The 26780-nt window shown below is 51.9% G+C and overlaps 24 non-coding genes across 24 annotated transcripts; all 24 read right to left on the reverse strand.

Annotated features, from left to right (window-relative positions):
- Positions 1-244: 244 nt before the first annotated feature.
- Positions 245-317, reverse strand: Trnaa-agc (transfer RNA alanine (anticodon AGC)). The gene has a single exon. It is a non-coding gene; the product is annotated as a tRNA-Ala (tRNA).
- A 423-nt stretch (positions 318-740) lies between these two features.
- Positions 741-813, reverse strand: Trnaa-ugc (transfer RNA alanine (anticodon UGC)). Its single transcript has one exon. It is a non-coding gene; the product is annotated as a tRNA-Ala (tRNA).
- A 1786-nt stretch (positions 814-2599) lies between these two features.
- Trnaa-agc (transfer RNA alanine (anticodon AGC)) lies at positions 2600-2672 on the reverse strand. The gene has a single exon. It is a non-coding gene; the product is annotated as a tRNA-Ala (tRNA).
- Positions 2673-3095: 423 nt separating this feature from the next.
- Trnaa-ugc (transfer RNA alanine (anticodon UGC)) lies at positions 3096-3168 on the reverse strand. The gene has a single exon. It is a non-coding gene; the product is annotated as a tRNA-Ala (tRNA).
- Positions 3169-4954: 1786 nt separating this feature from the next.
- Positions 4955-5027, reverse strand: Trnaa-agc (transfer RNA alanine (anticodon AGC)). Its single transcript has one exon. It is a non-coding gene; the product is annotated as a tRNA-Ala (tRNA).
- A 423-nt stretch (positions 5028-5450) lies between these two features.
- Positions 5451-5523, reverse strand: Trnaa-ugc (transfer RNA alanine (anticodon UGC)). Its single transcript has one exon. It is a non-coding gene; the product is annotated as a tRNA-Ala (tRNA).
- Positions 5524-7309: 1786 nt separating this feature from the next.
- On the reverse strand, positions 7310-7382 carry Trnaa-agc (transfer RNA alanine (anticodon AGC)). The gene has a single exon. It is a non-coding gene; the product is annotated as a tRNA-Ala (tRNA).
- Positions 7383-7805: 423 nt separating this feature from the next.
- Positions 7806-7878, reverse strand: Trnaa-ugc (transfer RNA alanine (anticodon UGC)). The gene has a single exon. It is a non-coding gene; the product is annotated as a tRNA-Ala (tRNA).
- Positions 7879-9664: 1786 nt separating this feature from the next.
- Positions 9665-9737, reverse strand: Trnaa-agc (transfer RNA alanine (anticodon AGC)). Its single transcript has one exon. It is a non-coding gene; the product is annotated as a tRNA-Ala (tRNA).
- Positions 9738-10160: 423 nt separating this feature from the next.
- Positions 10161-10233, reverse strand: Trnaa-ugc (transfer RNA alanine (anticodon UGC)). Its single transcript has one exon. It is a non-coding gene; the product is annotated as a tRNA-Ala (tRNA).
- Positions 10234-12019: 1786 nt separating this feature from the next.
- Trnaa-agc (transfer RNA alanine (anticodon AGC)) lies at positions 12020-12092 on the reverse strand. The gene has a single exon. It is a non-coding gene; the product is annotated as a tRNA-Ala (tRNA).
- Positions 12093-12515: 423 nt separating this feature from the next.
- Trnaa-ugc (transfer RNA alanine (anticodon UGC)) lies at positions 12516-12588 on the reverse strand. The gene has a single exon. It is a non-coding gene; the product is annotated as a tRNA-Ala (tRNA).
- A 1786-nt stretch (positions 12589-14374) lies between these two features.
- On the reverse strand, positions 14375-14447 carry Trnaa-agc (transfer RNA alanine (anticodon AGC)). The gene has a single exon. It is a non-coding gene; the product is annotated as a tRNA-Ala (tRNA).
- A 423-nt stretch (positions 14448-14870) lies between these two features.
- On the reverse strand, positions 14871-14943 carry Trnaa-ugc (transfer RNA alanine (anticodon UGC)). The gene has a single exon. It is a non-coding gene; the product is annotated as a tRNA-Ala (tRNA).
- Positions 14944-16373: 1430 nt separating this feature from the next.
- Positions 16374-16446, reverse strand: Trnaa-agc (transfer RNA alanine (anticodon AGC)). Its single transcript has one exon. It is a non-coding gene; the product is annotated as a tRNA-Ala (tRNA).
- A 423-nt stretch (positions 16447-16869) lies between these two features.
- On the reverse strand, positions 16870-16942 carry Trnaa-ugc (transfer RNA alanine (anticodon UGC)). The gene has a single exon. It is a non-coding gene; the product is annotated as a tRNA-Ala (tRNA).
- A 1430-nt stretch (positions 16943-18372) lies between these two features.
- Positions 18373-18445, reverse strand: Trnaa-agc (transfer RNA alanine (anticodon AGC)). Its single transcript has one exon. It is a non-coding gene; the product is annotated as a tRNA-Ala (tRNA).
- A 423-nt stretch (positions 18446-18868) lies between these two features.
- On the reverse strand, positions 18869-18941 carry Trnaa-ugc (transfer RNA alanine (anticodon UGC)). The gene has a single exon. It is a non-coding gene; the product is annotated as a tRNA-Ala (tRNA).
- Positions 18942-20727: 1786 nt separating this feature from the next.
- On the reverse strand, positions 20728-20800 carry Trnaa-agc (transfer RNA alanine (anticodon AGC)). Its single transcript has one exon. It is a non-coding gene; the product is annotated as a tRNA-Ala (tRNA).
- Positions 20801-21223: 423 nt separating this feature from the next.
- Trnaa-ugc (transfer RNA alanine (anticodon UGC)) lies at positions 21224-21296 on the reverse strand. Its single transcript has one exon. It is a non-coding gene; the product is annotated as a tRNA-Ala (tRNA).
- A 1430-nt stretch (positions 21297-22726) lies between these two features.
- Positions 22727-22799, reverse strand: Trnaa-agc (transfer RNA alanine (anticodon AGC)). Its single transcript has one exon. It is a non-coding gene; the product is annotated as a tRNA-Ala (tRNA).
- Positions 22800-23222: 423 nt separating this feature from the next.
- Positions 23223-23295, reverse strand: Trnaa-ugc (transfer RNA alanine (anticodon UGC)). The gene has a single exon. It is a non-coding gene; the product is annotated as a tRNA-Ala (tRNA).
- Positions 23296-25081: 1786 nt separating this feature from the next.
- On the reverse strand, positions 25082-25154 carry Trnaa-agc (transfer RNA alanine (anticodon AGC)). Its single transcript has one exon. It is a non-coding gene; the product is annotated as a tRNA-Ala (tRNA).
- A 423-nt stretch (positions 25155-25577) lies between these two features.
- On the reverse strand, positions 25578-25650 carry Trnaa-ugc (transfer RNA alanine (anticodon UGC)). Its single transcript has one exon. It is a non-coding gene; the product is annotated as a tRNA-Ala (tRNA).
- Between the last annotated feature and the right edge of the window lie 1130 nt (positions 25651-26780).

Consider the following 26780-nt stretch of genomic DNA (forward strand, 5'->3'; position numbering starts at 1 on the left):
AGTGGGATTTTTGTGAACTCGGCGCAAGGCAGATCTTTCCGACATAGGTTTGAGAATCTTAAGGGAGGACTTGTACTGTTTCTAAATTCAGTGTAGCGGTGGGAGGAGGGTGCTTCTTGCGCGTAACAGTACGCTTGCCAATTGTGGCTGCTAATCGTTCGCTCGTATCTGCCTTGACACATTCGCTGGCTGTGAATTATTCCACTTGCATGGCAGTGTGGACATGTTGGTGTGTTAAAAATTCTGGAGGCGCTGGGTATCGATCCCAGTACCTCTCGCATGCTAAGCGAGCGCTCTACCATCTGAGCTACGCCCCCTGATGACAAATAGTGCTACATACAACCATATCAATACCACAGACCCTTGCACTCTCATTATTCCGCAGACAAACACTACTCTCAATGTGGCCGCGAGGGTGTCTTTCAGGTTTTCTGCATTCTGTATCGAATCGTAGTTGGCCAAAATTAAAGTGGCACGCACAACGTCGAAAATAGCGTTCGGCCACCACTCTGAGTAAGACGGACGTGTTGTCCACTCTCTAGACTTCATTGAGGTTAGGCCGTTATACCTAAGACAGATTTGCAGTCGATGACACCTCGACAACAGCCGGTCCTCACATTTACGTCTTGCTCTCCTTACGTCAGTATACATCATATGAGTCTGTGACGCTGGCTTTGCAACATCTTGCGTGTCTTTAGGCTCGCCGCGACCAACACTTACCATGCACTGTCCACAAAACATGGAGGCGCCGGGGCTTGAACCCGGGACCTTTCACATGCAAAGCGAACGCTCTACCAACTGAGCTACGCCCCCAAGCGCAACAGAGCTGCGCTGTTTTCCTTTCTTTGCTACTCTGAAGTGCACGGACCTGATGGTTGGTTGGTTTGTAGGGGTGAAGGGACCAGTGTACAAAGGCGTGGTCACGTTCATATACACATGAGTTCCAAGTAGTTTCGATGTTCTGGTGTTACGACTACAAATTCCGTCTGTATTTAACGTCTTAAATTGAAAGGACTGTCGACTGATGACCACAGCAGTTGAGACCCATAGTGCTCAGAGCCATTTCTCGAAAGGACAGTCACAAATTGCTCCGTTTTCACTCCTTGTCGGCAATCACACCGCGCCTCAGGTAACAAGCACATCTGAAGCCCCATTGTGCACTCGACTGTTCATGCCAACTCACTGCCTCGCACTTTACTACTGTGTACCACTCTTGTCGTCCAACTGCAAAAGACTGGGCCACAACACGTTTCCGCGTCTCCATTGCACTGCGCAAACTACGAAACGCTCCCCAAACATGGCACTCACCAATGCAGACGACTTTTCCGACTTTACACGACGCTCACGCAACGCTCACGCTAGTGACAGCCTTATTTAGAGCTTGACGTCGCGCCCAAGCGAGTGAGCACATTTCGCCTACGGCTTAGGCCGCCCACCTAGTGTGGCTGCTCGGTGTCTGCAGGCAGCGAGGGGCTGCAACCTTCCCGTGTACGCACATCTGAAGCCCAATTGTGCACTCGACTGTTCATGCCAACTCACTGCCTCGCACTTTACTACTGTGTACCACTCTTGTCGTCCAACTGCAAAAGACTGGGCCACAACACGTTTCCGCGTCTCCATTGCACTGCGCAAACTACGAAACGCTCCCCAAACATGGCACTCACCAATGCAGACGACTTTTCCGACTTTACACGACGCTCACGCAACGCTCACGCTAGTGACAGCCTTATTTAGAGCTTGACGTCGCGCCCAAGCGAGTGAGCACATTTCGCCTACGGCTTAGGCCGCCCACCTAGTGTGGCTGCTCGGTGTCTGCAGGCAGCGAGGGGCTGCAACCTTCCCGTGTTCGCACATCTGAAGCCCCATTGTGCACTCGACTGTTCATGCCAACTCACTGCCTCGCACTTTACTACTGTGTACCACTCTTGTCGTCCAACTGCAAAAGACTGGGCCACAACACGTTTCCGCGTCTCCATTGCACTGCGCAAACTACGAAACGCTCCCCAAACATGGCACTCACCAATGCAGACGACTTTTCCGACTTTACACGACGCTCACGCAACGCTCACGCTAGTGACAGCCTTATTTAGAGCTTGACGTCGCGCCCAAGCGAGTGAGCACATTTCGCCTACGGCTTAGGCCGCCCAACTAGTGTGGCTGCTCGGTGTCTGCAGGCAGCGAGGGGCTGCAACCTTCCCGTGTTCGCGCCTATGTCACCTCTGCTTGCTTGTCAGAGACAGAGTATCGCAAAACATACAACTCACTCCATGAATTGATTGCTACGGCATCTGTCATCAGCAGTCACAACTAGCAACACCAGTAGCAGCCGACTGCACGTAAAGAATGGGAATGTGCAGTGGGATTTTTGTGAACTCGGCGCAAGGCAGATCTTTCCGACATAGGTTTGAGAATCTTAAGGGAGGACTTGTACTGTTTCTAAATTCAGTGTAGCGGTGGGAGGAGGGTGCTTCTTGCGCGTAACAGTACGCTTGCCAATTGTGGCTGCTAATCGTTCGCTCGTATCTGCCTTGACACATTCGCTGGCTGTGAATTATTCCACTTGCATGGCAGTGTGGACATGTTGGTGTGTTAAAAATTCTGGAGGCGCTGGGTATCGATCCCAGTACCTCTCGCATGCTAAGCGAGCGCTCTACCATCTGAGCTACGCCCCCTGATGACAAATAGTGCTACATACAACCATATCAATACCACAGACCCTTGCACTCTCATTATTCCGCAGACAAACACTACTCTCAATGTGGCCGCGAGGGTGTCTTTCAGGTTTTCTGCATTCTGTATCGAATCGTAGTTGGCCAAAATTAAAGTGGCACGCACAACGTCGAAAATAGCGTTCGGCCACCACTCTGAGTAAGACGGACGTGTTGTCCACTCTCTAGACTTCATTGAGGTTAGGCCGTTATACCTAAGACAGATTTGCAGTCGATGACACCTCGACAACAGCCGGTCCTCACATTTACGTCTTGCTCTCCTTACGTCAGTATACATCATATGAGTCTGTGACGCTGGCTTTGCAACATCTTGCGTGTCTTTAGGCTCGCCGCGACCAACACTTACCATGCACTGTCCACAAAACATGGAGGCGCCGGGGCTTGAACCCGGGACCTTTCACATGCAAAGCGAACGCTCTACCAACTGAGCTACGCCCCCAAGCGCAACAGAGCTGCGCTGTTTTCCTTTCTTTGCTACTCTGAAGTGCACGGACCTGATGGTTGGTTGGTTTGTAGGGGTGAAGGGACCAGTGTACAAAGGCGTGGTCACGTTCATATACACATGAGTTCCAAGTAGTTTCGATGTTCTGGTGTTACGACTACAAATTCCGTCTGTATTTAACGTCTTAAATTGAAAGGACTGTCGACTGATGACCACAGCAGTTGAGACCCATAGTGCTCAGAGCCATTTCTCGAAAGGACAGTCACAAATTGCTCCGTTTTCACTCCTTGTCGGCAATCACACCGCGCCTCAGGTAACAAGCACATCTGAAGCCCCATTGTGCACTCGACTGTTCATGCCAACTCACTGCCTCGCACTTTACTACTGTGTACCACTCTTGTCGTCCAACTGCAAAAGACTGGGCCACAACACGTTTCCGCGTCTCCATTGCACTGCGCAAACTACGAAACGCTCCCCAAACATGGCACTCACCAATGCAGACGACTTTTCCGACTTTACACGACGCTCACGCAACGCTCACGCTAGTGACAGCCTTATTTAGAGCTTGACGTCGCGCCCAAGCGAGTGAGCACATTTCGCCTACGGCTTAGGCCGCCCACCTAGTGTGGCTGCTCGGTGTCTGCAGGCAGCGAGGGGCTGCAACCTTCCCGTGTTCGCACATCTGAAGCCCCATTGTGCACTCGACTGTTCATGCCAACTCACTGCCTCGCACTTTACTACTGTGTACCACTCTTGTCGTCCAACTGCAAAAGACTGGGCCACAACACGTTTCCGCGTCTCCATTGCACTGCGCAAACTACGAAACGCTCCCCAAACATGGCACTCACCAATGCAGACGACTTTTCCGACTTTACACGACGCTCACGCAACGCTCACGCTAGTGACAGCCTTATTTAGAGCTTGACGTCGCGCCCAAGCGAGTGAGCACATTTCGCCTACGGCTTAGGCCGCCCACCTAGTGTGGCTGCTCGGTGTCTGCAGGCAGCGAGGGGCTGCAACCTTCCCGTGTTCGCACATCTGAAGCCCCATTGTGCACTCGACTGTTCATGCCAACTCACTGCCTCGCACTTTACTACTGTGTACCACTCTTGTCGTCCAACTGCAAAAGACTGGGCCACAACACGTTTCCGCGTCTCCATTGCACTGCGCAAACTACGAAACGCTCCCCAAACATGGCACTCACCAATGCAGACGACTTTTCCGACTTTACACGACGCTCACGCAACGCTCACGCTAGTGACAGCCTTATTTAGAGCTTGACGTCGCGCCCAAGCGAGTGAGCACATTTCGCCTACGGCTTAGGCCGCCCAACTAGTGTGGCTGCTCGGTGTCTGCAGGCAGCGAGGGGCTGCAACCTTCCCGTGTTCGCGCCTATGTCACCTCTGCTTGCTTGTCAGAGACAGAGTATCGCAAAACATACAACTCACTCCATGAATTGATTGCTACGGCATCTGTCATCAGCAGTCACAACTAGCAACACCAGTAGCAGCCGACTGCACGTAAAGAATGGGAATGTGCAGTGGGATTTTTGTGAACTCGGCGCAAGGCAGATCTTTCCGACATAGGTTTGAGAATCTTAAGGGAGGACTTGTACTGTTTCTAAATTCAGTGTAGCGGTGGGAGGAGGGTGCTTCTTGCGCGTAACAGTACGCTTGCCAATTGTGGCTGCTAATCGTTCGCTCGTATCTGCCTTGACACATTCGCTGGCTGTGAATTATTCCACTTGCATGGCAGTGTGGACATGTTGGTGTGTTAAAAATTCTGGAGGCGCTGGGTATCGATCCCAGTACCTCTCGCATGCTAAGCGAGCGCTCTACCATCTGAGCTACGCCCCCTGATGACAAATAGTGCTACATACAACCATATCAATACCACAGACCCTTGCACTCTCATTATTCCGCAGACAAACACTACTCTCAATGTGGCCGCGAGGGTGTCTTTCAGGTTTTCTGCATTCTGTATCGAATCGTAGTTGGCCAAAATTAAAGTGGCACGCACAACGTCGAAAATAGCGTTCGGCCACCACTCTGAGTAAGACGGACGTGTTGTCCACTCTCTAGACTTCATTGAGGTTAGGCCGTTATACCTAAGACAGATTTGCAGTCGATGACACCTCGACAACAGCCGGTCCTCACATTTACGTCTTGCTCTCCTTACGTCAGTATACATCATATGAGTCTGTGACGCTGGCTTTGCAACATCTTGCGTGTCTTTAGGCTCGCCGCGACCAACACTTACCATGCACTGTCCACAAAACATGGAGGCGCCGGGGCTTGAACCCGGGACCTTTCACATGCAAAGCGAACGCTCTACCAACTGAGCTACGCCCCCAAGCGCAACAGAGCTGCGCTGTTTTCCTTTCTTTGCTACTCTGAAGTGCACGGACCTGATGGTTGGTTGGTTTGTAGGGGTGAAGGGACCAGTGTACAAAGGCGTGGTCACGTTCATATACACATGAGTTCCAAGTAGTTTCGATGTTCTGGTGTTACGACTACAAATTCCGTCTGTATTTAACGTCTTAAATTGAAAGGACTGTCGACTGATGACCACAGCAGTTGAGACCCATAGTGCTCAGAGCCATTTCTCGAAAGGACAGTCACAAATTGCTCCGTTTTCACTCCTTGTCGGCAATCACACCGCGCCTCAGGTAACAAGCACATCTGAAGCCCCATTGTGCACTCGACTGTTCATGCCAACTCACTGCCTCGCACTTTACTACTGTGTACCACTCTTGTCGTCCAACTGCAAAAGACTGGGCCACAACACGTTTCCGCGTCTCCATTGCACTGCGCAAACTACGAAACGCTCCCCAAACATGGCACTCACCAATGCAGACGACTTTTCCGACTTTACACGACGCTCACGCAACGCTCACGCTAGTGACAGCCTTATTTAGAGCTTGACGTCGCGCCCAAGCGAGTGAGCACATTTCGCCTACGGCTTAGGCCGCCCACCTAGTGTGGCTGCTCGGTGTCTGCAGGCAGCGAGGGGCTGCAACCTTCCCGTGTACGCACATCTGAAGCCCAATTGTGCACTCGACTGTTCATGCCAACTCACTGCCTCGCACTTTACTACTGTGTACCACTCTTGTCGTCCAACTGCAAAAGACTGGGCCACAACACGTTTCCGCGTCTCCATTGCACTGCGCAAACTACGAAACGCTCCCCAAACATGGCACTCACCAATGCAGACGACTTTTCCGACTTTACACGACGCTCACGCAACGCTCACGCTAGTGACAGCCTTATTTAGAGCTTGACGTCGCGCCCAAGCGAGTGAGCACATTTCGCCTACGGCTTAGGCCGCCCACCTAGTGTGGCTGCTCGGTGTCTGCAGGCAGCGAGGGGCTGCAACCTTCCCGTGTTCGCACATCTGAAGCCCCATTGTGCACTCGACTGTTCATGCCAACTCACTGCCTCGCACTTTACTACTGTGTACCACTCTTGTCGTCCAACTGCAAAAGACTGGGCCACAACACGTTTCCGCGTCTCCATTGCACTGCGCAAACTACGAAACGCTCCCCAAACATGGCACTCACCAATGCAGACGACTTTTCCGACTTTACACGACGCTCACGCAACGCTCACGCTAGTGACAGCCTTATTTAGAGCTTGACGTCGCGCCCAAGCGAGTGAGCACATTTCGCCTACGGCTTAGGCCGCCCAACTAGTGTGGCTGCTCGGTGTCTGCAGGCAGCGAGGGGCTGCAACCTTCCCGTGTTCGCGCCTATGTCACCTCTGCTTGCTTGTCAGAGACAGAGTATCGCAAAACATACAACTCACTCCATGAATTGATTGCTACGGCATCTGTCATCAGCAGTCACAACTAGCAACACCAGTAGCAGCCGACTGCACGTAAAGAATGGGAATGTGCAGTGGGATTTTTGTGAACTCGGCGCAAGGCAGATCTTTCCGACATAGGTTTGAGAATCTTAAGGGAGGACTTGTACTGTTTCTAAATTCAGTGTAGCGGTGGGAGGAGGGTGCTTCTTGCGCGTAACAGTACGCTTGCCAATTGTGGCTGCTAATCGTTCGCTCGTATCTGCCTTGACACATTCGCTGGCTGTGAATTATTCCACTTGCATGGCAGTGTGGACATGTTGGTGTGTTAAAAATTCTGGAGGCGCTGGGTATCGATCCCAGTACCTCTCGCATGCTAAGCGAGCGCTCTACCATCTGAGCTACGCCCCCTGATGACAAATAGTGCTACATACAACCATATCAATACCACAGACCCTTGCACTCTCATTATTCCGCAGACAAACACTACTCTCAATGTGGCCGCGAGGGTGTCTTTCAGGTTTTCTGCATTCTGTATCGAATCGTAGTTGGCCAAAATTAAAGTGGCACGCACAACGTCGAAAATAGCGTTCGGCCACCACTCTGAGTAAGACGGACGTGTTGTCCACTCTCTAGACTTCATTGAGGTTAGGCCGTTATACCTAAGACAGATTTGCAGTCGATGACACCTCGACAACAGCCGGTCCTCACATTTACGTCTTGCTCTCCTTACGTCAGTATACATCATATGAGTCTGTGACGCTGGCTTTGCAACATCTTGCGTGTCTTTAGGCTCGCCGCGACCAACACTTACCATGCACTGTCCACAAAACATGGAGGCGCCGGGGCTTGAACCCGGGACCTTTCACATGCAAAGCGAACGCTCTACCAACTGAGCTACGCCCCCAAGCGCAACAGAGCTGCGCTGTTTTCCTTTCTTTGCTACTCTGAAGTGCACGGACCTGATGGTTGGTTGGTTTGTAGGGGTGAAGGGACCAGTGTACAAAGGCGTGGTCACGTTCATATACACATGAGTTCCAAGTAGTTTCGATGTTCTGGTGTTACGACTACAAATTCCGTCTGTATTTAACGTCTTAAATTGAAAGGACTGTCGACTGATGACCACAGCAGTTGAGACCCATAGTGCTCAGAGCCATTTCTCGAAAGGACAGTCACAAATTGCTCCGTTTTCACTCCTTGTCGGCAATCACACCGCGCCTCAGGTAACAAGCACATCTGAAGCCCCATTGTGCACTCGACTGTTCATGCCAACTCACTGCCTCGCACTTTACTACTGTGTACCACTCTTGTCGTCCAACTGCAAAAGACTGGGCCACAACACGTTTCCGCGTCTCCATTGCACTGCGCAAACTACGAAACGCTCCCCAAACATGGCACTCACCAATGCAGACGACTTTTCCGACTTTACACGACGCTCACGCAACGCTCACGCTAGTGACAGCCTTATTTAGAGCTTGACGTCGCGCCCAAGCGAGTGAGCACATTTCGCCTACGGCTTAGGCCGCCCACCTAGTGTGGCTGCTCGGTGTCTGCAGGCAGCGAGGGGCTGCAACCTTCCCGTGTTCGCACATCTGAAGCCCCATTGTGCACTCGACTGTTCATGCCAACTCACTGCCTCGCACTTTACTACTGTGTACCACTCTTGTCGTCCAACTGCAAAAGACTGGGCCACAACACGTTTCCGCGTCTCCATTGCACTGCGCAAACTACGAAACGCTCCCCAAACATGGCACTCACCAATGCAGACGACTTTTCCGACTTTACACGACGCTCACGCAACGCTCACGCTAGTGACAGCCTTATTTAGAGCTTGACGTCGCGCCCAAGCGAGTGAGCACATTTCGCCTACGGCTTAGGCCGCCCACCTAGTGTGGCTGCTCGGTGTCTGCAGGCAGCGAGGGGCTGCAACCTTCCCGTGTTCGCACATCTGAAGCCCCATTGTGCACTCGACTGTTCATGCCAACTCACTGCCTCGCACTTTACTACTGTGTACCACTCTTGTCGTCCAACTGCAAAAGACTGGGCCACAACACGTTTCCGCGTCTCCATTGCACTGCGCAAACTACGAAACGCTCCCCAAACATGGCACTCACCAATGCAGACGACTTTTCCGACTTTACACGACGCTCACGCAACGCTCACGCTAGTGACAGCCTTATTTAGAGCTTGACGTCGCGCCCAAGCGAGTGAGCACATTTCGCCTACGGCTTAGGCCGCCCAACTAGTGTGGCTGCTCGGTGTCTGCAGGCAGCGAGGGGCTGCAACCTTCCCGTGTTCGCGCCTATGTCACCTCTGCTTGCTTGTCAGAGACAGAGTATCGCAAAACATACAACTCACTCCATGAATTGATTGCTACGGCATCTGTCATCAGCAGTCACAACTAGCAACACCAGTAGCAGCCGACTGCACGTAAAGAATGGGAATGTGCAGTGGGATTTTTGTGAACTCGGCGCAAGGCAGATCTTTCCGACATAGGTTTGAGAATCTTAAGGGAGGACTTGTACTGTTTCTAAATTCAGTGTAGCGGTGGGAGGAGGGTGCTTCTTGCGCGTAACAGTACGCTTGCCAATTGTGGCTGCTAATCGTTCGCTCGTATCTGCCTTGACACATTCGCTGGCTGTGAATTATTCCACTTGCATGGCAGTGTGGACATGTTGGTGTGTTAAAAATTCTGGAGGCGCTGGGTATCGATCCCAGTACCTCTCGCATGCTAAGCGAGCGCTCTACCATCTGAGCTACGCCCCCTGATGACAAATAGTGCTACATACAACCATATCAATACCACAGACCCTTGCACTCTCATTATTCCGCAGACAAACACTACTCTCAATGTGGCCGCGAGGGTGTCTTTCAGGTTTTCTGCATTCTGTATCGAATCGTAGTTGGCCAAAATTAAAGTGGCACGCACAACGTCGAAAATAGCGTTCGGCCACCACTCTGAGTAAGACGGACGTGTTGTCCACTCTCTAGACTTCATTGAGGTTAGGCCGTTATACCTAAGACAGATTTGCAGTCGATGACACCTCGACAACAGCCGGTCCTCACATTTACGTCTTGCTCTCCTTACGTCAGTATACATCATATGAGTCTGTGACGCTGGCTTTGCAACATCTTGCGTGTCTTTAGGCTCGCCGCGACCAACACTTACCATGCACTGTCCACAAAACATGGAGGCGCCGGGGCTTGAACCCGGGACCTTTCACATGCAAAGCGAACGCTCTACCAACTGAGCTACGCCCCCAAGCGCAACAGAGCTGCGCTGTTTTCCTTTCTTTGCTACTCTGAAGTGCACGGACCTGATGGTTGGTTGGTTTGTAGGGGTGAAGGGACCAGTGTACAAAGGCGTGGTCACGTTCATATACACATGAGTTCCAAGTAGTTTCGATGTTCTGGTGTTACGACTACAAATTCCGTCTGTATTTAACGTCTTAAATTGAAAGGACTGTCGACTGATGACCACAGCAGTTGAGACCCATAGTGCTCAGAGCCATTTCTCGAAAGGACAGTCACAAATTGCTCCGTTTTCACTCCTTGTCGGCAATCACACCGCGCCTCAGGTAACAAGCACATCTGAAGCCCCATTGTGCACTCGACTGTTCATGCCAACTCACTGCCTCGCACTTTACTACTGTGTACCACTCTTGTCGTCCAACTGCAAAAGACTGGGCCACAACACGTTTCCGCGTCTCCATTGCACTGCGCAAACTACGAAACGCTCCCCAAACATGGCACTCACCAATGCAGACGACTTTTCCGACTTTACACGACGCTCACGCAACGCTCACGCTAGTGACAGCCTTATTTAGAGCTTGACGTCGCGCCCAAGCGAGTGAGCACATTTCGCCTACGGCTTAGGCCGCCCACCTAGTGTGGCTGCTCGGTGTCTGCAGGCAGCGAGGGGCTGCAACCTTCCCGTGTTCGCACATCTGAAGCCCCATTGTGCACTCGACTGTTCATGCCAACTCACTGCCTCGCACTTTACTACTGTGTACCACTCTTGTCGTCCAACTGCAAAAGACTGGGCCACAACACGTTTCCGCGTCTCCATTGCACTGCGCAAACTACGAAACGCTCCCCAAACATGGCACTCACCAATGCAGACGACTTTTCCGACTTTACACGACGCTCACGCAACGCTCACGCTAGTGACAGCCTTATTTAGAGCTTGACGTCGCGCCCAAGCGAGTGAGCACATTTCGCCTACGGCTTAGGCCGCCCACCTAGTGTGGCTGCTCGGTGTCTGCAGGCAGCGAGGGGCTGCAACCTTCCCGTGTTCGCACATCTGAAGCCCCATTGTGCACTCGACTGTTCATGCCAACTCACTGCCTCGCACTTTACTACTGTGTACCACTCTTGTCGTCCAACTGCAAAAGACTGGGCCACAACACGTTTCCGCGTCTCCATTGCACTGCGCAAACTACGAAACGCTCCCCAAACATGGCACTCACCAATGCAGACGACTTTTCCGACTTTACACGACGCTCACGCAACGCTCACGCTAGTGACAGCCTTATTTAGAGCTTGACGTCGCGCCCAAGCGAGTGAGCACATTTCGCCTACGGCTTAGGCCGCCCAACTAGTGTGGCTGCTCGGTGTCTGCAGGCAGCGAGGGGCTGCAACCTTCCCGTGTTCGCGCCTATGTCACCTCTGCTTGCTTGTCAGAGACAGAGTATCGCAAAACATACAACTCACTCCATGAATTGATTGCTACGGCATCTGTCATCAGCAGTCACAACTAGCAACACCAGTAGCAGCCGACTGCACGTAAAGAATGGGAATGTGCAGTGGGATTTTTGTGAACTCGGCGCAAGGCAGATCTTTCCGACATAGGTTTGAGAATCTTAAGGGAGGACTTGTACTGTTTCTAAATTCAGTGTAGCGGTGGGAGGAGGGTGCTTCTTGCGCGTAACAGTACGCTTGCCAATTGTGGCTGCTAATCGTTCGCTCGTATCTGCCTTGACACATTCGCTGGCTGTGAATTATTCCACTTGCATGGCAGTGTGGACATGTTGGTGTGTTAAAAATTCTGGAGGCGCTGGGTATCGATCCCAGTACCTCTCGCATGCTAAGCGAGCGCTCTACCATCTGAGCTACGCCCCCTGATGACAAATAGTGCTACATACAACCATATCAATACCACAGACCCTTGCACTCTCATTATTCCGCAGACAAACACTACTCTCAATGTGGCCGCGAGGGTGTCTTTCAGGTTTTCTGCATTCTGTATCGAATCGTAGTTGGCCAAAATTAAAGTGGCACGCACAACGTCGAAAATAGCGTTCGGCCACCACTCTGAGTAAGACGGACGTGTTGTCCACTCTCTAGACTTCATTGAGGTTAGGCCGTTATACCTAAGACAGATTTGCAGTCGATGACACCTCGACAACAGCCGGTCCTCACATTTACGTCTAGCGCTCCTTACGTCAGTATACATCATATGAGTCTGTGACGCTGGCTTTGCAACATCTTGCGTGTCTTTAGGCTCGCCGCGACCAACACTTACCATGCACTGTCCACAAAACATGGAGGCGCCGGGGCTTGAACCCGGGACCTTTCACATGCAAAGCGAACGCTCTACCAACTGAGCTACGCCCCCAAGCGCAACAGAGCTGCGCTGTTTTCCTTTCTTTGCTACTCTGAAGTGCACGGACCTGATGGTTGGTTGGTTTGTAGGGGTGAAGGGACCAGTGTACAAAGGCGTGGTCACGTTCATATACACATGAGTTCCAAGTAGTTTCGATGTTCTGGTGTTACGACTACAAATTCCGTCTGTATTTAACGTCTTAAATTGAAAGGACTGTCGACTGATGACCACAGCAGTTGAGACCCATAGTGCTCAGAGCCATTTCTCGAAAGGACAGTCACAAATTGCTCCGTTTTCACTCCTTGTCGGCAATCACACCGCGCCTCAGGTAACAAGCACATCTGAAGCCCCATTGTGCACTCGACTGTTCATGCCAACTCACTGCCTCGCACTTTACTACTGTGTACCACTCTTGTCGTCCAACTGCAAAAGACTGGGCCACAACACGTTTCCGCGTCTCCATTGCACTGCGCAAACTACGAAACGCTCCCCAAACATGGCACTCACCAATGCAGACGACTTTTCCGACTTTACACGACGCTCACGCAACGCTCACGCTAGTGACAGCCTTATTTAGAGCTTGACGTCGCGCCCAAGCGAGTGAGCACATTTCGCCTACGGCTTAGGCCGCCCACCTAGTGTGGCTGCTCGGTGTCTGCAGGCAGCGAGGGGCTGCAACCTTCCCGTGTTCGCACATCTGAAGCCCCATTGTGCACTCGACTGTTCATGCCAACTCACTGCCTCGCACTTTACTACTGTGTACCACTCTTGTCGTCCAACTGCAAAAGACTGGGCCACAACACGTTTCCGCGTCTCCATTGCACTGCGCAAACTACGAAACGCTCCCCAAACATGGCACTCACCAATGCAGACGACTTTTCCGACTTTACACGACGCTCACGCAACGCTCACGCTAGTGACAGCCTTATTTAGAGCTTGACGTCGCGCCCAAGCGAGTGAGCACATTTCGCCTACGGCTTAGGCCGCCCACCTAGTGTGGCTGCTCGGTGTCTGCAGGCAGCGAGGGGCTGCAACCTTCCCGTGTTCGCACATCTGAAGCCCCATTGTGCACTCGACTGTTCATGCCAACTCACTGCCTCGCACTTTACTACTGTGTACCACTCTTGTCGTCCAACTGCAAAAGACTGGGCCACAACACGTTTCCGCGTCTCCATTGCACTGCGCAAACTACGAAACGCTCCCCAAACATGGCACTCACCAATGCAGACGACTTTTCCGACTTTACACGACGCTCACGCAACGCTCACGCTAGTGACAGCCTTATTTAGAGCTTGACGTCGCGCCCAAGCGAGTGAGCACATTTCGCCTACGGCTTAGGCCGCCCAACTAGTGTGGCTGCTCGGTGTCTGCAGGCAGCGAGGGGCTGCAACCTTCCCGTGTTCGCGCCTATGTCACCTCTGCTTGCTTGTCAGAGACAGAGTATCGCAAAACATACAACTCACTCCATGAATTGATTGCTACGGCATCTGTCATCAGCAGTCACAACTAGCAACACCAGTAGCAGCCGACTGCACGTAAAGAATGGGAATGTGCAGTGGGATTTTTGTGAACTCGGCGCAAGGCAGATCTTTCCGACATAGGTTTGAGAATCTTAAGGGAGGACTTGTACTGTTTCTAAATTCAGTGTAGCGGTGGGAGGAGGGTGCTTCTTGCGCGTAACAGTACGCTTGCCAATTGTGGCTGCTAATCGTTCGCTCGTATCTGCCTTGACACATTCGCTGGCTGTGAATTATTCCACTTGCATGGCAGTGTGGACATGTTGGTGTGTTAAAAATTCTGGAGGCGCTGGGTATCGATCCCAGTACCTCTCGCATGCTAAGCGAGCGCTCTACCATCTGAGCTACGCCCCCTGATGACAAATAGTGCTACATACAACCATATCAATACCACAGACCCTTGCACTCTCATTATTCCGCAGACAAACACTACTCTCAATGTGGCCGCGAGGGTGTCTTTCAGGTTTTCTGCATTCTGTATCGAATCGTAGTTGGCCAAAATTAAAGTGGCACGCACAACGTCGAAAATAGCGTTCGGCCACCACTCTGAGTAAGACGGACGTGTTGTCCACTCTCTAGACTTCATTGAGGTTAGGCCGTTATACCTAAGACAGATTTGCAGTCGATGACACCTCGACAACAGCCGGTCCTCACATTTACGTCTTGCTCTCCTTACGTCAGTATACATCATATGAGTCTGTGACGCTGGCTTTGCAACATCTTGCGTGTCTTTAGGCTCGCCGCGACCAACACTTACCATGCACTGTCCACAAAACATGGAGGCGCCGGGGCTTGAACCCGGGACCTTTCACATGCAAAGCGAACGCTCTACCAACTGAGCTACGCCCCCAAGCGCAACAGAGCTGCGCTGTTTTCCTTTCTTTGCTACTCTGAAGTGCACGGACCTGATGGTTGGTTGGTTTGTAGGGGTGAAGGGACCAGTGTACAAAGGCGTGGTCACGTTCATATACACATGAGTTCCAAGTAGTTTCGATGTTCTGGTGTTACGACTACAAATTCCGTCTGTATTTAACGTCTTAAATTGAAAGGACTGTCGACTGATGACCACAGCAGTTGAGACCCATAGTGCTCAGAGCCATTTCTCGAAAGGACAGTCACAAATTGCTCCGTTTTCACTCCTTGTCGGCAATCACACCGCGCCTCAGGTAACAAGCACATCTGAAGCCCCATTGTGCACTCGACTGTTCATGCCAACTCACTGCCTCGCACTTTACTACTGTGTACCACTCTTGTCGTCCAACTGCAAAAGACTGGGCCACAACACGTTTCCGCGTCTCCATTGCACTGCGCAAACTACGAAACGCTCCCCAAACATGGCACTCACCAATGCAGACGACTTTTCCGACTTTACACGACGCTCACGCAACGCTCACGCTAGTGACAGCCTTATTTAGAGCTTGACGTCGCGCCCAAGCGAGTGAGCACATTTCGCCTACGGCTTAGGCCGCCCACCTAGTGTGGCTGCTCGGTGTCTGCAGGCAGCGAGGGGCTGCAACCTTCCCGTGTTCGCACATCTGAAGCCCCATTGTGCACTCGACTGTTCATGCCAACTCACTGCCTCGCACTTTACTACTGTGTACCACTCTTGTCGTCCAACTGCAAAAGACTGGGCCACAACACGTTTCCGCGTCTCCATTGCACTGCGCAAACTACGAAACGCTCCCCAAACATGGCACTCACCAATGCAGACGACTTTTCCGACTTTACACGACGCTCACGCAACGCTCACGCTAGTGACAGCCTTATTTAGAGCTTGACGTCGCGCCCAAGCGAGTGAGCACATTTCGCCTACGGCTTAGGCCGCCCAACTAGTGTGGCTGCTCGGTGTCTGCAGGCAGCGAGGGGCTGCAGCCTTCCCGTGTTCGCGCCTATGTCACCTCTGCTTGCTTGTCAGAGACAGAGTATCGCAAAACATACAACTCACTCCATGAATTGATTGCTACGGCATCTGTCATCAGCAGTCACAACTAGCAACACCAGTAGCAGCCGACTGCACGTAAAGAATGGGAATGTGCAGTGGGATTTTTGTGAACTCGGCGCAAGGCAGATCTTTCCGACATAGGTTTGAGAATCTTAAGGGAGGACTTGTACTGTTTCTAAATTCAGTGTAGCGGTGGGAGGAGGGTGCTTCTTGCGCGTAACAGTACGCTTGCCAATTGTGGCTGCTAATCGTTCGCTCGTATCTGCCTTGACACATTCGCTGGCTGTGAATTATTCCACTTGCATGGCAGTGTGGACATGTTGGTGTGTTAAAAATTCTGGAGGCGCTGGGTATCGATCCCAGTACCTCTCGCATGCTAAGCGAGCGCTCTACCATCTGAGCTACGCCCCCTGATGACAAATAGTGCTACATACAACCATATCAATACCACAGACCCTTGCACTCTCATTATTCCGCAGACAAACACTACTCTCAATGTGGCCGCGAGGGTGTCTTTCAGGTTTTCTGCATTCTGTATCGAATCGTAGTTGGCCAAAATTAAAGTGGCACGCACAACGTCGAAAATAGCGTTCGGCCACCACTCTGAGTAAGACGGACGTGTTGTCCACTCTCTAGACTTCATTGAGGTTAGGCCGTTATACCTAAGACAGATTTGCAGTCGATGACACCTCGACAACAGCCGGTCCTCACATTTACGTCTTGCTCTCCTTACGTCAGTATACATCATATGAGTCTGTGACGCTGGCTTTGCAACATCTTGCGTGTCTTTAGGCTCGCCGCGACCAACACTTACCATGCACTGTCCACAAAACATGGAGGCGCCGGGGCTTGAACCCGGGACCTTTCACATGCAAAGCGAACGCTCTACCAACTGAGCTACGCCCCCAAGCGCAACAGAGCTGCGCTGTTTTCCTTTCTTTGCTACTCTGAAGTGCACGGACCTGATGGTTGGTTGGTTTGTAGGGGTGAAGGGACCAGTGTACAAAGGCGTGGTCACGTTCATATACACATGAGTTCCAAGTAGTTTCGATGTTCTGGTGTTACGACTACAAATTCCGTCTGTATTTAACGTCTTAAATTGAAAGGACTGTCGACTGATGACCACAGCAGTTGAGACCCATAGTGCTCAGAGCCATTTCTCGAAAGGACAGTCACAAATTGCTCCGTTTTCACTCCTTGTCGGCAATCACACCGCGCCTCAGGTAACAAGCACATCTGAAGCCCCATTGTGCACTCGACTGTTCATGCCAACTCACTGCCTCGCACTTTACTACTGTGTACCACTCTTGTCGTCCAACTGCAAAAGACTGGGCCACAACACGTTTCCGCGTCTCCATTGCACTGCGCAAACTACGAAACGCTCCCCAAACATGGCACTCACCAATGCAGACGACTTTTCCGACTTTACACGACGCTCACGCAACGCTCACGCTAGTGACAGCCTTATTTAGAGCTTGACGTCGCGCCCAAGCGAGTGAGCACATTTCGCCTACGGCTTAGGCCGCCCACCTAGTGTGGCTGCTCGGTGTCTGCAGGCAGCGAGGGGCTGCAACCTTCCCGTGTTCGCACATCTGAAGCCCCATTGTGCACTCGACTGTTCATGCCAACTCACTGCCTCGCACTTTACTACTGTGTACCACTCTTGTCGTCCAACTGCAAAAGACTGGGCCACAACACGTTTCCGCGTCTCCATTGCACTGCGCAAACTACGAAACGCTCCCCAAACATGGCACTCACCAATGCAGACGACTTTTCCGACTTTACACGACGCTCACGCAACGCTCACGCTAGTGACAGCCTTATTTAGAGCTTGACGTCGCGCCCAAGCGAGTGAGCACATTTCGCCTACGGCTTAGGCCGCCCAACTAGTGTGGCTGCTCGGTGTCTGCAGGCAGCGAGGGGCTGCAGCCTTCCCGTGTTCGCGCCTATGTCACCTCTGCTTGCTTGTCAGAGACAGAGTATCGCAAAACATACAACTCACTCCATGAATTGATTGCTACGGCATCTGTCATCAGCAGTCACAACTAGCAACACCAGTAGCAGCCGACTGCACGTAAAGAATGGGAATGTGCAGTGGGATTTTTGTGAACTCGGCGCAAGGCAGATCTTTCCGACATAGGTTTGAGAATCTTAAGGGAGGACTTGTACTGTTTCTAAATTCAGTGTAGCGGTGGGAGGAGGGTGCTTCTTGCGCGTAACAGTACGCTTGCCAATTGTGGCTGCTAATCGTTCGCTCGTATCTGCCTTGACACATTCGCTGGCTGTGAATTATTCCACTTGCATGGCAGTGTGGACATGTTGGTGTGTTAAAAATTCTGGAGGCGCTGGGTATCGATCCCAGTACCTCTCGCATGCTAAGCGAGCGCTCTACCATCTGAGCTACGCCCCCTGATGACAAATAGTGCTACATACAACCATATCAATACCACAGACCCTTGCACTCTCATTATTCCGCAGACAAACACTACTCTCAATGTGGCCGCGAGGGTGTCTTTCAGGTTTTCTGCATTCTGTATCGAATCGTAGTTGGCCAAAATTAAAGTGGCACGCACAACGTCGAAAATAGCGTTCGGCCACCACTCTGAGTAAGACGGACGTGTTGTCCACTCTCTAGACTTCATTGAGGTTAGGCCGTTATACCTAAGACAGATTTGCAGTCGATGACACCTCGACAACAGCCGGTCCTCACATTTACGTCTTGCTCTCCTTACGTCAGTATACATCATATGAGTCTGTGACGCTGGCTTTGCAACATCTTGCGTGTCTTTAGGCTCGCCGCGACCAACACTTACCATGCACTGTCCACAAAACATGGAGGCGCCGGGGCTTGAACCCGGGACCTTTCACATGCAAAGCGAACGCTCTACCAACTGAGCTACGCCCCCAAGCGCAACAGAGCTGCGCTGTTTTCCTTTCTTTGCTACTCTGAAGTGCACGGACCTGATGGTTGGTTGGTTTGTAGGGGTGAAGGGACCAGTGTACAAAGGCGTGGTCACGTTCATATACACATGAGTTCCAAGTAGTTTCGATGTTCTGGTGTTACGACTACAAATTCCGTCTGTATTTAACGTCTTAAATTGAAAGGACTGTCGACTGATGACCACAGCAGTTGAGACCCATAGTGCTCAGAGCCATTTCTCGAAAGGACAGTCACAAATTGCTCCGTTTTCACTCCTTGTCGGCAATCACACCGCGCCTCAGGTAACAAGCACATCTGAAGCCCCATTGTGCACTCGACTGTTCATGCCAACTCACTGCCTCGCACTTTACTACTGTGTACCACTCTTGTCGTCCAACTGCAAAAGACTGGGCCACAACACGTTTCCGCGTCTCCATTGCACTGCGCAAACTACGAAACGCTCCCCAAACATGGCACTCACCAATGCAGACGACTTTTCCGACTTTACACGACGCTCACGCAACGCTCACGCTAGTGACAGCCTTATTTAGAGCTTGACGTCGCGCCCAAGCGAGTGAGCACATTTCGCCTACGGCTTAGGCCGCCCACCTAGTGTGGCTGCTCGGTGTCTGCAGGCAGCGAGGGGCTGCAACCTTCCCGTGTTCGCACATCTGAAGCCCCATTGTGCACTCGACTGTTCATGCCAACTCACTGCCTCGCACTTTACTACTGTGTACCACTCTTGTCGTCCAACTGCAAAAGACTGGGCCACAACACGTTTCCGCGTCTCCATTGCACTGCGCAAACTACGAAACGCTCCCCAAACATGGCACTCACCAATGCAGACGACTTTTCCGACTTTACACGACGCTCACGCAACGCTCACGCTAGTGACAGCCTTATTTAGAGCTTGACGTCGCGCCCAAGCGAGTGAGCACATTTCGCCTACGGCTTAGGCCGCCCACCTAGTGTGGCTGCTCGGTGTCTGCAGGCAGCGAGGGGCTGCAACCTTCCCGTGTTCGCACATCTGAAGCCCCATTGTGCACTCGACTGTTCATGCCAACTCACTGCCTCGCACTTTACTACTGTGTACCACTCTTGTCGTCCAACTGCAAAAGACTGGGCCACAACACGTTTCCGCGTCTCCATTGCACTGCGCAAACTACGAAACGCTCCCCAAACATGGCACTCACCAATGCAGACGACTTTTCCGACTTTACACGACGCTCACGCAACGCTCACGCTAGTGACAGCCTTATTTAGAGCTTGACGTCGCGCCCAAGCGAGTGAGCACATTTCGCCTACGGCTTAGGCCGCCCAACTAGTGTGGCTGCTCGGTGTCTGCAGGCAGCGAGGGGCTGCAACCTTCCCGTGTTCGCGCCTATGTCACCTCTGCTTGCTTGTCAGAGACAGAGTATCGCAAAACATACAACTCACTCCATGAATTGATTGCTACGGCATCTGTCATCAGCAGTCACAACTAGCAACACCAGTAGCAGCCGACTGCACGTAAAGAATGGGAATGTGCAGTGGGATTTTTGTGAACTCGGCGCAAGGCAGATCTTTCCGACATAGGTTTGAGAATCTTAAGGGAGGACTTGTACTGTTTCTAAATTCAGTGTAGCGGTGGGAGGAGGGTGCTTCTTGCGCGTAACAGTACGCTTGCCAATTGTGGCTGCTAATCGTTCGCTCGTATCTGCCTTGACACATTCGCTGGCTGTGAATTATTCCACTTGCATGGCAGTGTGGACATGTTGGTGTGTTAAAAATTCTGGAGGCGCTGGGTATCGATCCCAGTACCTCTCGCATGCTAAGCGAGCGCTCTACCATCTGAGCTACGCCCCCTGATGACAAATAGTGCTACATACAACCATATCAATACCACAGACCCTTGCACTCTCATTATTCCGCAGACAAACACTACTCTCAATGTGGCCGCGAGGGTGTCTTTCAGGTTTTCTGCATTCTGTATCGAATCGTAGTTGGCCAAAATTAAAGTGGCACGCACAACGTCGAAAATAGCGTTCGGCCACCACTCTGAGTAAGACGGACGTGTTGTCCACTCTCTAGACTTCATTGAGGTTAGGCCGTTATACCTAAGACAGATTTGCAGTCGATGACACCTCGACAACAGCCGGTCCTCACATTTACGTCTTGCTCTCCTTACGTCAGTATACATCATATGAGTCTGTGACGCTGGCTTTGCAACATCTTGCGTGTCTTTAGGCTCGCCGCGACCAACACTTACCATGCACTGTCCACAAAACATGGAGGCGCCGGGGCTTGAACCCGGGACCTTTCACATGCAAAGCGAACGCTCTACCAACTGAGCTACGCCCCCAAGCGCAACAGAGCTGCGCTGTTTTCCTTTCTTTGCTACTCTGAAGTGCACGGACCTGATGGTTGGTTGGTTTGTAGGGGTGAAGGGACCAGTGTACAAAGGCGTGGTCACGTTCATATACACATGAGTTCCAAGTAGTTTCGATGTTCTGGTGTTACGACTACAAATTCCGTCTGTATTTAACGTCTTAAATTGAAAGGACTGTCGACTGATGACCACAGCAGTTGAGACCCATAGTGCTCAGAGCCATTTCTCGAAAGGACAGTCACAAATTGCTCCGTTTTCACTCCTTGTCGGCAATCACACCGCGCCTCAGGTAACAAGCACATCTGAAGCCCCATTGTGCACTCGACTGTTCATGCCAACTCACTGCCTCGCACTTTACTACTGTGTACCACTCTTGTCGTCCAACTGCAAAAGACTGGGCCACAACACGTTTCCGCGTCTCCATTGCACTGCGCAAACTACGAAACGCTCCCCAAACATGGCACTCACCAATGCAGACGACTTTTCCGACTTTACACGACGCTCACGCAACGCTCACGCTAGTGACAGCCTTATTTAGAGCTTGACGTCGCGCCCAAGCGAGTGAGCACATTTCGCCTACGGCTTAGGCCGCCCACCTAGTGTGGCTGCTCGGTGTCTGCAGGCAGCGAGGGGCTGCAACCTTCCCGTGTTCGCACATCTGAAGCCCCATTGTGCACTCGACTGTTCATGCCAACTCACTGCCTCGCACTTTACTACTGTGTACCACTCTTGTCGTCCAACTGCAAAAGACTGGGCCACAACACGTTTCCGCGTCTCCATTGCACTGCGCAAACTACGAAACGCTCCCCAAACATGGCACTCACCAATGCAGACGACTTTTCCGACTTTACACGACGCTCACGCAACGCTCACGCTAGTGACAGCCTTATTTAGAGCTTGACGTCGCGCCCAAGCGAGTGAGCACATTTCGCCTACGGCTTAGGCCGCCCAACTAGTGTGGCTGCTCGGTGTCTGCAGGCAGCGAGGGGCTGCAACCTTCCCGTGTTCGCGCCTATGTCACCTCTGCTTGCTTGTCAGAGACAGAGTATCGCAAAACATACAACTCACTCCATGAATTGATTGCTACGGCATCTGTCATCAGCAGTCACAACTAGCAACACCAGTAGCAGCCGACTGCACGTAAAGAATGGGAATGTGCAGTGGGATTTTTGTGAACTCGGCGCAAGGCAGATCTTTCCGACATAGGTTTGAGAATCTTAAGGGAGGACTTGTACTGTTTCTAAATTCAGTGTAGCGGTGGGAGGAGGGTGCTTCTTGCGCGTAACAGTACGCTTGCCAATTGTGGCTGCTAATCGTTCGCTCGTATCTGCCTTGACACATTCGCTGGCTGTGAATTATTCCACTTGCATGGCAGTGTGGACATGTTGGTGTGTTAAAAATTCTGGAGGCGCTGGGTATCGATCCCAGTACCTCTCGCATGCTAAGCGAGCGCTCTACCATCTGAGCTACGCCCCCTGATGACAAATAGTGCTACATACAACCATATCAATACCACAGACCCTTGCACTCTCATTATTCCGCAGACAAACACTACTCTCAATGTGGCCGCGAGGGTGTCTTTCAGGTTTTCTGCATTCTGTATCGAATCGTAGTTGGCCAAAATTAAAGTGGCACGCACAACGTCGAAAATAGCGTTCGGCCACCACTCTGAGTAAGACGGACGTGTTGTCCACTCTCTAGACTTCATTGAGGTTAGGCCGTTATACCTAAGACAGATTTGCAGTCGATGACACCTCGACAACAGCCGGTCCTCACATTTACGTCTTGCTCTCCTTACGTCAGTATACATCATATGAGTCTGTGACGCTGGCTTTGCAACATCTTGCGTGTCTTTAGGCTCGCCGCGACCAACACTTACCATGCACTGTCCACAAAACATGGAGGCGCCGGGGCTTGAACCCGGGACCTTTCACATGCAAAGCGAACGCTCTACCAACTGAGCTACGCCCCCAAGCGCAACAGAGCTGCGCTGTTTTCCTTTCTTTGCTACTCTGAAGTGCACGGACCTGATGGTTGGTTGGTTTGTAGGGGTGAAGGGACCAGTGTACAAAGGCGTGGTCACGTTCATATACACATGAGTTCCAAGTAGTTTCGATGTTCTGGTGTTACGACTACAAATTCCGTCTGTATTTAACGTCTTAAATTGAAAGGACTGTCGACTGATGACCACAGCAGTTGAGACCCATAGTGCTCAGAGCCATTTCTCGAAAGGACAGTCACAAATTGCTCCGTTTTCACTCCTTGTCGGCAATCACACCGCGCCTCAGGTAACAAGCACATCTGAAGCCCCATTGTGCACTCGACTGTTCATGCCAACTCACTGCCTCGCACTTTACTACTGTGTACCACTCTTGTCGTCCAACTGCAAAAGACTGGGCCACAACACGTTTCCGCGTCTCCATTGCACTGCGCAAACTACGAAACGCTCCCCAAACATGGCACTCACCAATGCAGACGACTTTTCCGACTTTACACGACGCTCACGCAACGCTCACGCTAGTGACAGCCTTATTTAGAGCTTGACGTCGCGCCCAAGCGAGTGAGCACATTTCGCCTACGGCTTAGGCCGCCCACCTAGTGTGGCTGCTCGGTGTCTGCAGGCAGCGAGGGGCTGCAACCTTCCCGTGTTCGCACATCTGAAGCCCCATTGTGCACTCGACTGTTCATGCCAACTCACTGCCTCGCACTTTACTACTGTGTACCACTCTTGTCGTCCAACTGCAAAAGACTGGGCCACAACACGTTTCCGCGTCTCCATTGCACTGCGCAAACTACGAAACGCTCCCCAAACATGGCACTCACCAATGCAGACGACTTTTCCGACTTTACACGACGCTCACGCAACGCTCACGCTAGTGACAGCCTTATTTAGAGCTTGACGTCGCGCCCAAGCGAGTGAGCACATTTCGCCTACGGCTTAGGCCGCCCACCTAGTGTGGCTGCTCGGTGTCTGCAGGCAGCGAGGGGCTGCAACCTTCCCGTGTTCGCACATCTGAAGCCCCATTGTGCACTCGACTGTTCATGCCAACTCACTGCCTCGCACTTTACTACTGTGTACCACTCTTGTCGTCCAACTGCAAAAGACTGGGCCACAACACGTTTCCGCGTCTCCATTGCACTGCGCAAACTACGAAACGCTCCCCAAACATGGCACTCACCAATGCAGACGACTTTTCCGACTTTACACGACGCTCACGCAACGCTCACGCTAGTGACAGCCTTATTTAGAGCTTGACGTCGCGCCCAAGCGAGTGAGCACATTTCGCCTACGGCTTAGGCCGCCCAACTAGTGTGGCTGCTCGGTGTCTGCAGGCAGCGAGGGGCTGCAACCTTCCCGTGTTCGCGCCTATGTCACCTCTGCTTGCTTGTCAGAGACAGAGTATCGCAAAACATACAACTCACTCCATGAATTGATTGCTACGGCATCTGTCATCAGCAGTCACAACTAGCAACACCAGTAGCAGCCGACTGCACGTAAAGAATGGGAATGTGCAGTGGGATTTTTGTGAACTCGGCGCAAGGCAGATCTTTCCGACATAGGTTTGAGAATCTTAAGGGAGGACTTGTACTGTTTCTAAATTCAGTGTAGCGGTGGGAGGAGGGTGCTTCTTGCGCGTAACAGTACGCTTGCCAATTGTGGCTGCTAATCGTTCGCTCGTATCTGCCTTGACACATTCGCTGGCTGTGAATTATTCCACTTGCATGGCAGTGTGGACATGTTGGTGTGTTAAAAATTCTGGAGGCGCTGGGTATCGATCCCAGTACCTCTCGCATGCTAAGCGAGCGCTCTACCATCTGAGCTACGCCCCCTGATGACAAATAGTGCTACATACAACCATATCAATACCACAGACCCTTGCACTCTCATTATTCCGCAGACAAACACTACTCTCAATGTGGCCGCGAGGGTGTCTTTCAGGTTTTCTGCATTCTGTATCGAATCGTAGTTGGCCAAAATTAAAGTGGCACGCACAACGTCGAAAATAGCGTTCGGCCACCACTCTGAGTAAGACGGACGTGTTGTCCACTCTCTAGACTTCATTGAGGTTAGGCCGTTATACCTAAGACAGATTTGCAGTCGATGACACCTCGACAACAGCCGGTCCTCACATTTACGTCTTGCTCTCCTTACGTCAGTATACATCATATGAGTCTGTGACGCTGGCTTTGCAACATCTTGCGTGTCTTTAGGCTCGCCGCGACCAACACTTACCATGCACTGTCCACAAAACATGGAGGCGCCGGGGCTTGAACCCGGGACCTTTCACATGCAAAGCGAACGCTCTACCAACTGAGCTACGCCCCCAAGCGCAACAGAGCTGCGCTGTTTTCCTTTCTTTGCTACTCTGAAGTGCACGGACCTGATGGTTGGTTGGTTTGTAGGGGTGAAGGGACCAGTGTACAAAGGCGTGGTCACGTTCATATACACATGAGTTCCAAGTAGTTTCGATGTTCTGGTGTTACGACTACAAATTCCGTCTGTATTTAACGTCTTAAATTGAAAGGACTGTCGACTGATGACCACAGCAGTTGAGACCCATAGTGCTCAGAGCCATTTCTCGAAAGGACAGTCACAAATTGCTCCGTTTTCACTCCTTGTCGGCAATCACACCGCGCCTCAGGTAACAAGCACATCTGAAGCCCCATTGTGCACTCGACTGTTCATGCCAACTCACTGCCTCGCACTTTACTACTGTGTACCACTCTTGTCGTCCAACTGCAAAAGACTGGGCCACAACACGTTTCCGCGTCTCCATTGCACTGCGCAAACTACGAAACGCTCCCCAAACATGGCACTCACCAATGCAGACGACTTTTCCGACTTTACACGACGCTCACGCAACGCTCACGCTAGTGACAGCCTTATTTAGAGCTTGACGTCGCGCCCAAGCGAGTGAGCACATTTCGCCTACGGCTTAGGCCGCCCACCTAGTGTGGCTGCTCGGTGTCTGCAGGCAGCGAGGGGCTGCAACCTTCCCGTGTTCGCACATCTGAAGCCCCATTGTGCACTCGACTGTTCATGCCAACTCACTGCCTCGCACTTTACTACTGTGTACCACTCTTGTCGTCCAACTGCAAAAGACTGGGCCACAACACGTTTCCGCGTCTCCATTGCACTGCGCAAACTACGAAACGCTCCCCAAACATGGCACTCACCAATGCAGACGACTTTTCCGACTTTACACGACGCTCACGCAACGCTCACGCTAGTGACAGCCTTATTTAGAGCTTGACGTCGCGCCCAAGCGAGTGAGCACATTTCGCCTACGGCTTAGGCCGCCCACCTAGTGTGGCTGCTCGGTGTCTGCAGGCAGCGAGGGGCTGCAACCTTCCCGTGTTCGCACATCTGAAGCCCCATTGTGCACTCGACTGTTCATGCCAACTCACTGCCTCGCACTTTACTACTGTGTACCACTCTTGTCGTCCAACTGCAAA

Source organism: Schistocerca cancellata, unplaced genomic scaffold (genome assembly GCF_023864275.1).
Source record: "Schistocerca cancellata isolate TAMUIC-IGC-003103 unplaced genomic scaffold, iqSchCanc2.1 HiC_scaffold_1045, whole genome shotgun sequence".
Taxonomy (NCBI): domain Eukaryota; kingdom Metazoa; phylum Arthropoda; class Insecta; order Orthoptera; family Acrididae; genus Schistocerca; species Schistocerca cancellata.